The following is a 10,432-nucleotide window of genomic DNA, read 5'->3' as shown; positions in this document are numbered from 1 at the left end:
CCCCCGGAATCTCGCGAGATTTCCCAACGTTGTAACCCGGTTCCCCCTCTCCAAAACACCAGGAGTAGATGTGATGTGTGTGTGTAACATAAACTCTGAGACAGGCATGTAGATTTCCATCGCTTTATTTCGCTTTAAAAAAAATAAAAAATTCCATACAAATTAACAAATCAGTCGTGTTTACAGACGCTGGACGTGTCAGCACAAACCCACTGTCACGGTTTTTCTCCTCAGCAGAGCGTTCTGCTCTCTGTTCCCCACTCCGAGCCAGAAAGGCAATGCGCAACACACACACACACACACCCTGTGCCGCCATGCTCCCCCTCTCTCACACACACACACACACACACAAACTAAACATGAAATTCGGACAGGCCGAGCTCGTGTGGCACCAGGCAGAGCCTTTCGTGTACTCGGCGGAGGGTAAAGAGTACGAAACTGTGTCCACGTGCCGACGGTCTTGGCGCCGCCGCGCGCATTCTCCGACACAAGTGGAGAGACCGCGAGGCAGGAGGCAGCGAGTTGTGCAACACGGTTTCACGGGATGACATTGAATGGATCACACTGACCAGGTGTCCTTCAGTCGTGGTCAAATATATTTACGAAATCATCTTTCGCAAAATACATGTTTCACAAACGTCAAGTTCTTTTCTTTTCTTTTTTTAACGAGCACAATTGTCAAAATGAAAATTTTGGATTCTGGAATATTTGCACGCATGCAATAATTTACGTTCATCTCCAAGTTAATAAACATTTATCAACGTTTTTTTTTACACACAACTATTTGCCGCCTATTTTGACAGAAAACAGCAAATACACAGCATTTACAGTTTAGTGTAACAGAGCCAGCAACACATGTCAAAGTGTGTATGAAGTGATGTCATTAAAGATAGTGCAACTGCACACACACAAACACACACACACACACACACACACAGCTTTCGGACGTATGGCGAGTCCACCTTCACGTCGTGTCCATCGCAGCTCAGCAGCTGAAAAAAATGAAGAAAATGTAGATTTTAGTCATGCACGTGAAAAAAGCTCTACATGTGTCCGTGAAACCTGCGGGAGTTTAAACACGCAGATACAGTGCACAAACGCACCGGTTTGCCGGTTACTTTGTATCATCTTACTACTTTAATACAAAATGTACCCAAAGTTGTGCATATTTCAGTCCGTCTGGTTTTACCAGTTTTTGCCACAGAATTCCACGAAAGACTTCTTCTTCTGCTGTTGCCTGATTTCAGGTTTTTGTTTTTGTGTGTGTAGGAAGTGTATATTCAGCCCTCCCAGTATCTATAGCCTATGGGAACACACCACCTCCCCTAAATCCTACAGCAGAAAGCTTATCTCACATTTGAGTTTCTGCACCCTACTTTCAACACAAACACACACACTCACACACTAACACACACACACACACACACACACACACACACCCTCTCTCTCTCTCTTTCACCTTCTCAGAATCAACCCCAGCCCCATTTCCCTTTTTTCACACACCCGAATCCGACCATCTGCTTTGACAATGCAAATTGACAGATCTGTTGTTCCTCCCATTATGGCATCTTCTTTGTCCATACATTCACCTTCATGAGTTAAATTTTTATCTTTTTAAAAAAATCTTTCATTAATAAAAACCAGGAGTGTAACGTTTCCTCTATGCTAATAACATAAGCTTCCAAAATAAGACACACATACCCCCACTGCACTGCCGTTACAGATTTCAGCCACGTTGTTTTTAGAAACTACCCTAATATAGAAGTTGGTTTTATTAGAACATTTTTGCATTACACACACAGACTTTTGGAGCGAAAGTCACTGACACGTGTCTCCTTTTTTGTAATTTTTCTGCCATTTTGTGTGTCGCTGTCCACCTCTGTGGTGCTGAAACGTGTACTTCAGCATCGAGGAAGTGGACAGCGACACACAGACACTGAAACCCCCCTTAACAAACAGAGCAGCACAACTGTAAATGATCCACTTCAATGTCCACCCCACAGTGTTTCTGCTTTGTCCTATAGCTGACAATGTTAACCAGTGGAGGCCTGACACAACATACATCAAGCACTTCTCCATCGATGCATCCCAGCAACTTCAACGCAGAAAAAACACACAGCCTGATTCCCATTTCACACATCCAGAAGTTTGCCGTGACGTGACAGTCTCATGATGTCCGGCAGAGAAAACGGAGGAAATCTGCTCAAACTGATTTACAGTAAAGTAAAGTCACACCTAAACTTCCTGACTGTATTGTACAAAATGACAGCTCCTGGCCAGTGGATCACATGAAATGCATTACAGGTATCTGACAACCACCTCCCAATAATATCACAGCAGGCTTTTACAATTATTGTTTGTTTTTTGTTTGATATTTGCATCTTCACGCGCAAACACACAGACACACACACACACACACACGCACGCACACACTCGCGCACACTATCAAAACGAGTCCTATTTTTATTCTTAGCAAAAAGACCCAGCAGTCAATTGATAGTAAATAATCACCGGCCTAAGTAGTTTTTGACATCTACAATTGGAAATAAATATAATGTGTTAAACTCACAGGTAACTTCAATACAATACAAAACAATACAACGGGCAGCAGAGCGATGACCCACGTCAATTTACAGGAATTTAAAGATTTTAGTCTTTTGTAGAGCTTCTGCCTTGATGGATATATTTTCACATCAGCTGTACATCTCCTATTAAATGATAATATTTTTTCTCATCACAGATATCTCTGCGTAAAACTTGTGCTCAATTGAGGTTCCACATGGTATGCAGCATAAGTTAACAGAGGTTTGTTTTTGTATGACACATAACATGAAACATGTAATATAGTCACCTGCATGTGTGTGTGTTTACAGCTGAGTAAACAGTTTACTGCCTTACATGGTGGCTTCTGTCCAATCATCCTGCTCATCGGATTTTCCTGTGAGGAAACAAATAAAGATATCAATTTAAAACCCACCTTTCAGTTAACGCACAAAGTGAAAGAAACACACACACCTCGCCTCAACTGCCAGCACATACCGTGACACATATGCACGCACGCACATACACACACACACGCACACACACACACACACACACAGCTGCAAGACTAAAATTAAACTAAAGAACTCTTCCACATTTAACATTTCTATGTGTCTATATGCACGGATCAAAGCCTCACCATCACCGTCCTAAAATTAAAGGGATCCAAGATAACATACGTTTAAATATCTTCCTCTCTCTCTCTCTCACACACACACGCACTGATAACACTGTTGTCCAAAAAACAGGAAGCGTAGAGACACATCGATGTAAATGTACACCCACTCAAACAGTCTCACACACACACACACAGACACACACACACACACACACACAGACAGACAGACACACACACACACACACACACACACACACAGACACACACACACACACACACACACACACAGCACCAACTGTAACACTAGTACTTTTCCTCCAGCGTTTCTTTCGTATAAACAACTCGAATTATAGTCAAAACAAACATAAAAAGTGTCTCTGGACATATCAACAGTAAATTCATTAAAAAATCTTCTCAAATGAAATCTGTTAAACATCTGCTTTTAGCCACTGGAAATTTATCTTAGTGTGAGATTACTCAACATGGAATGTAAAATGTTTCAATCATAAATTAGATTTTAGATATCAAATAATCCAAGAACATGTCAGATTGTGTGTGTCAGAATTAATACCTCATGTTATAACATGAAGCCAATAGTAATGGTTTGCACATTTTAAAACATAGATCAGGATCCATTATCTGAAATATAAGGTATTAAAATCTGAGTGTCTTAACGTAAAATCTGCTCGAAATGATTTACAGTAAAGTAAAGTCACACCTAAACTTCCTGACTGTATTGGACAAAATGACAGCTCCTGGCCAGTGGATCACATGAAATGCATTACAGGTATCTGACAACCACCTCCCAATAATATCACAGCAGGCTTTTACAATTATTGTTTGATATTTGCATCTTCTTTTGTAGGTACCTATGCGCGGGCATGCACGCATGCACATGCACACACACACACACACACACACACACACACACACACATTTGTAAATAAATATAATAAGTGTCAAACTCACAGGTAACCTCAAAATACAACGGGCAGCAGAGCAATGACCCACATCAATTTACAGGTATTTAAAGATGTTAAAGATTTTAGTCTTTTGTAGAGCTTCTGCCTTGATGGATATATTTTCACATCAGCTGTACATCTCCTATTAAATGATAATATTTTTTCTTATCACAAATATCTCTGCGTACAATTTGTGCTCAACTGACGTTCCACATGGTATAGAGCATAAGTTAACAGAGGTTTGTTTTTGTATGACACATAACATGAAACATGTAATATAGTCACCTGCATGTGTGTGTTTCATCCAGCTGAGTAAACAGTTTACTGCCTTACATGGTGGCGTCTGTCCAATCATCCTGCTCCTCGGATTTTCCTGTGAAGAAACAAATAAAGATATTAATAAAAAAGATATAAACCTTTAAAACCCACCTTTCAGTTAACGCACAGAGTGAAAGAAACACGCACGCACACACACGCACACACACACACACACACACACACACACACACACACAGCAGCAGCAGCAAAACTCAAATTAAACTAAAGAACTCTTCCACATTTAACATTTCTACGTGTCTATATGCACGGATCAAAGCCTCACCATCACCGTCCAAAAATTAAAGGGATCCAAGATAACATACGTTTTTATATCTTCCTCTCGCTCTCTCTCTCACACACACGCACTGATAACACTCTTGTCCAAAAAACGGGAAGCGTAGAGACAGACAGATGTACATGTACACCCACTCAAACAGTCTCACACACACAGACACACACACACACACACACACACACACAGCACCAACTGTAACACTAGTACTTTTCCTCCAGCGTTTCTTTCGTATAAACAACTCGAATTATAGTCAAAACAAACATAAAAAGTGTCTCTTGACATATCAACAGTAACTTCATTAAAAAATCTTCTCAAATGAAATCTGTTACATATCTGTTTTTAGCCACTGGAAATTTATCTCAGTGTGAGATTAATCAACATGTAATGTAAAATGTTTCAATCATAAATTAGATTTTAGATATCAAATAAGCCAAGAACATGTCAGATTGTGTGTCTGTCAGAATTAATACCTCATGTTATAACATGAAGCCAATAGTAATGGTTTGCACATTTTAAAACATAGATCAGGATCCATTATCTGAAATATAAGGTATTAAAATCTGAGTGTCTTAACGTAAAATCTGCTCGAAATGATTTACAGTAAAGTAAAGTCACACCTAAACTTCCTGACTGTATTGGACAAAATGACAGCTCCTGGCCAGTGGATCACATGAAATGCATTACAGGTATCTGACAACCACCTCCCAATAATATCACAGCAGGCTTTTACAATTATTGTTTGATATTTGCATCTTCTTTTGTAGGTACCTATGCGCGGGCATGCACGCATGCACATGCACACACACACACACACACACACACACACACACACACATTTGTAAATAAATATAATAAGTGTCAAACTCACAGGTAACCTCAAAATACAACGGGCAGCAGAGCAATGACCCACATCAATTTACAGGTATTTAAAGATGTTAAAGATTTTAGTCTTTTGTAGAGCTTCTGCCTTGATGGATATATTTTCACATCAGCTGTACATCTCCTATTAAATGATAATATTTTTTCTTATCACAAATATCTCTGCGTACAATTTGTGCTCAACTGACGTTCCACATGGTATAGAGCATAAGTTAACAGAGGTTTGTTTTTGTATGACACATAACATGAAACATGTAATATAGTCACCTGCATGTGTGTGTTTCATCCAGCTGAGTAAACAGTTTACTGCCTTACATGGTGGCGTCTGTCCAATCATCCTGCTCCTCGGATTTTCCTGTGAAGAAACAAATAAAGATATTAATAAAAAAGATATAAACCTTTAAAACCCACCTTTCAGTTAACGCACAGAGTGAAAGAAACACGCACGCACACACACGCACACACACACACACACACACACACACACACACACACAGCAGCAGCAGCAAAACTCAAATTAAACTAAAGAACTCTTCCACATTTAACATTTCTACGTGTCTATATGCACGGATCAAAGCCTCACCATCACCGTCCAAAAATTAAAGGGATCCAAGATAACATACGTTTTTATATCTTCCTCTCGCTCTCTCTCTCACACACACGCACTGATAACACTCTTGTCCAAAAAACGGGAAGCGTAGAGACAGACAGATGTACATGTACACCCACTCAAACAGTCTCACACACACAGACACACACACACACACACACACACACACAGCACCAACTGTAACACTAGTACTTTTCCTCCAGCGTTTCTTTCGTATAAACAACTCGAATTATAGTCAAAACAAACATAAAAAGTGTCTCTTGACATATCAACAGTAACTTCATTAAAAAATCTTCTCAAATGAAATCTGTTACATATCTGTTTTTAGCCACTGGAAATTTATCTCAGTGTGAGATTAATCAACATGTAATGTAAAATGTTTCAATCATAAATTAGATTTTAGATATCAAATAAGCCAAGAACATGTCAGATTGTGTGTCTGTCAGAATTAATACCTCATGTTATAACATGAAGCCAATAGTAATAGTTTGCACATTTTAAAACATAGCTCAGGATCCATTATATGAAATATAAGGTATTAAAATCTGAGTGTCTTAACGTAAGTCTTGAGATTCAATTGTATGTTAAAACACTTGTCTCACTTCTCTCTTTTTTAAAAACCTTTCATTAATAAAAACCAGGACTGTAACGTTTCCTCTATGCTAATAACATAAGCTTACAAAATAATACACACATACCCCCACTGCACTGCCGTTACAGATTTCAGCCACGTTGTTTTTAGAAACTACCCTAATATAGAAGTTGGTTTTATTAGAACATTTTGCATTACACACACAGACTTTTGGAGCGAAAGTCACTGACACGTGTTTTTTCTTGTTCATGTAATTTTTCTGCCATTTTGTGTGTCGCTGTCCACCTCCGTGGTGCTGAAACGTGTACTTCAGCATCGAGGAAGTGGACAGCGACACAGGGACACTGAAACCCCCCTTAACAAACAGAGCAGCACAACTGTAAATGATCCACTTCCGCCCTGCACAGCGGTTTCCCACATCTGCATGGGCGTCAGACACACATCTGACAGATGTCCTGCCCGCATGACTGCCCACCCCACAGTGTTTCTGCTTTGTCCTATAGCTGACAATGTTAACCAGTGGAGGTCTGACACAACATACATCAAGCACTTCTCCATCGATGCATCCCAGCAACTTCAACGCAGAAAAAACACACAGCCTGATTCCCATTTCACACATCCAGAAGTTTGCCGTGACGTGACAGTCGCATGATGTCCGGCAGAGAAAACGGAGAAAATCTGCTCGAACTGATTTACAGTAAAGTAAAGTCACACCTAAACTTCCTGACTGTATTGTACAAAATGACAGCTCCTGGCCAGTGGATCACATGAAATGCATTACAGGTATCTGACAACCACCTCCCAATAATATCACAGCAGGCTTTTACAATTATTGTTTGATATTTGCATCTTCTTTTGTAGGTACCTATGCGCGGGCACGCACGCATGCACATGCACACACACACACACACACACACACACACACACACACACACACACACACACATTTGGAAATAAATATAATAAGTGTCAAACTCACAGGTAACCTCAAAATACAACGGGCAGCAGAGCAATGACCCACATCAATTTACAGGTATTTAAAGATATTAAAGATTTTAGTCTTTTGTAGAGCTTCTGCCTTGATGGATATATTTTCACATCAGCTGTACATCTCCTATTAAATGATAATATTTTTTCTTATCACAAATATCTCTGCGTACAATTTGTGCTCAACCAACGTTCCACATGGTATAGAGCATAAGTTAACAGAGGTTTGTTTTTGTATGACACATAACATGAAACATGTAATATAGTCACCTGCATGTGTGTGTTTCATCCAGCTGAGTAAACAGTTTACTGCCTTACAATTTGGCGTCTGTCCAATCATCCTGCTCGTCGGATTTTCCTGTGAGGAAACAAATAAAGATATTAATAAAAAAGATGTAAACCTTTAAAACCTTTCAGTTAAGGCACAGAGTGAAAGAAACACGCACGAACACGCACACACACACACACACACACACACACACACACACACACACACACACAGCAGCAGCAGCAAAACTCAAATTAAACTAAAGAACTACATTTAACATTTCTACGTGTCTATATGCACGGATCAAAGCCTCACCATCACCGTCCAAAAATTAAAGGGATCCAAGATAACATACGTTTTTATATCTTCCTCTCTCTCTCTCTCTCACACACACGCACTGATAACACTGTTGTCCAAAAAACGGGAAGCGTAGGGACAGACAGATGTACATGTACACCCACTCAAACAGTCTCACACACAAAGACACACAAAAAAAGCCTCTCTGGACATATCAACAGTAAATTCATTAAAAAATCTTCACAAATTAAATCCCTTTAACATCTGAAATGTACTGGAAATTTATCTCAGTGTGAGTTTAATCAACATGGAATGTAAAATGTTTCAATCATAAATTAGATTTAGATATCAAATAAGCCAAGAACATGTCAGATTGTGTTTGTGTCAGAATTAATACCTCATGTTATAACATGAAGCCAATAGTAATAGTAAAACATAGATCAGGATCCATTTTATGACATATAAGGTATTAAAATAGGAGTGTCTTTACGTATTTCTTGAGATTCAATTGTATGTTAGAACAGTTGTCTCACTTACATCCATTTAGCATGATAAAATCAAACGTGCGCACACACACACACACACACACACACACACACACACACACACACACACACACACACACACACAGACGCTTGGCAGATGTGGTTGTATTGGCATGTGTCAGTGTGTTTGTTTCAGACATTTTCCTCTATGTTTACATTTAATTTTGTTCGACTTTATATGACATTAACCAAATGCAACCCATAGAGGTTATATGTATGTATGTGTGTGTGTGTGTGTGTGTGTGTGTGTGTGTGTGTCTACGTTTACGTGTAGGTTTTAAAATGTAGCAATATGTTACAGACCCTGAATAAATTACAACACATACCTGCACACTGGGATTCATTTTTGTGTGTATGCTAAAAAACATACTGTCTCTCTCTCTCTCTCTCTCTCTCTCTCTCTCTCACTCTCTCACTCTCACACACACACACACACACACACATTTTTTTGATAAATAAGTTGGTCAATTATATATTGAAACCACTGGAAAAAAAAAATGTCTTGAGACGTTTAAAACAGCTTGAACTAGTTTTTAACCACTTGAGAAATTATGGTTTTACATTTGTGTTCAGTACGGTAAAGGAAAAGTATACTTGCATACTATACTATTTAACATTCTACATGGAATCTGAAGTTTCATCTAGCTCATGTATGGCAGCCTTGAAATGTGTCATCTGCCCTCACTGTAGGGAATTTCAGAAATGACGCACCTACAGTATACCTGCCGAGGTTGACACACAAACAAGTGAGCAAACTTTGGTGTCTAACACATTGATAAACACACACACACACACACACACACAGGAGCAAGACTCCAATTAAACTAAGGAACTCTTCCACATTTAACATTTCTACGTGTCTAAATGCACGGATCAAAGCCTCACCAATAACGTCCAAAAATTAAAATAGGGATCCAAGATAACATACGTTTAAATGTCTTCCTCTCTCTCTCTCATTCTCTCACACACACACACACACACACACACACACACACACACACACACACACACACACACACACACAACAACAACAACAACTGATCCGGATTTAAAAGTCGTCAATTGGCAAAATCAAGCTCATCTAATTCAATGAAATCTTTGCTTTAAATCAAAGTTTTTGATTCAACCAACATTTTGGGGGTTTGCGGGCTCAATTAATATTCTATTTTCAGGAAATAATCCTATTCAAAGGTACCAGTTTATTAGGACAACTCAGTAGAACCAATGGAGTCTGTGACAACTGCAATAAATCCTCTTTCATGAAGGCAATAATGTTCAATTTTTGTTGAAACAGTTTCAGAGGAGTTGATCATGATCATTTTGTAGTGTAGTTTGTGCGGTTGTAGAATTGTATTGCATTATGCTGACAGGTGTTTCTTTGAATTTTGTCCACACTGTTTGCTGCATGGATGGCAGGCTAAATAATGCAAACACCTCCCTGCAAAATGCAATACAGCTCAAAAGAATAAAAGACTTCGGCACCTCTTTCAACCCTTTCAACAGATACTGGACATTATGA

At 39.1% G+C, this 10,432-nt stretch overlaps 1 long non-coding RNA gene across 7 annotated transcripts in view; it reads right to left on the bottom strand.

Annotated features, from left to right (window-relative positions):
- Positions 1–109: 109 nt before the first annotated feature.
- The window catches only part of LOC118315890, a 37,132-nt gene continuing 26,809 nt past the window's right edge, over positions 110–10,432 (bottom strand). For all 7 annotated transcript variants that reach the window (XR_007031028.1, XR_007031031.1, XR_007031030.1 and 4 more), the window contains 5 exons: positions 8,074–8,161; positions 5,882–5,969; positions 4,408–4,495; positions 2,852–2,938; positions 110–992 (listed from right to left, as the gene is read on the bottom strand). This is a non-coding gene — a long non-coding RNA (uncharacterized LOC118315890). The remainder of the gene's footprint in view (positions 993–2,851; positions 2,939–4,407; positions 4,496–5,881; positions 5,970–8,073; positions 8,162–10,432) is intronic.

Source organism: Scophthalmus maximus, chromosome 7, assembly GCF_022379125.1.
Source record: "Scophthalmus maximus strain ysfricsl-2021 chromosome 7, ASM2237912v1, whole genome shotgun sequence".
Taxonomy (NCBI): Eukaryota; Metazoa; Chordata; class Actinopteri; order Pleuronectiformes; family Scophthalmidae; genus Scophthalmus; species Scophthalmus maximus.
The sequence above is the reverse complement of the archived record's forward strand: the minus strand, read 5'-3'. Positions and strand labels throughout refer to the sequence as shown.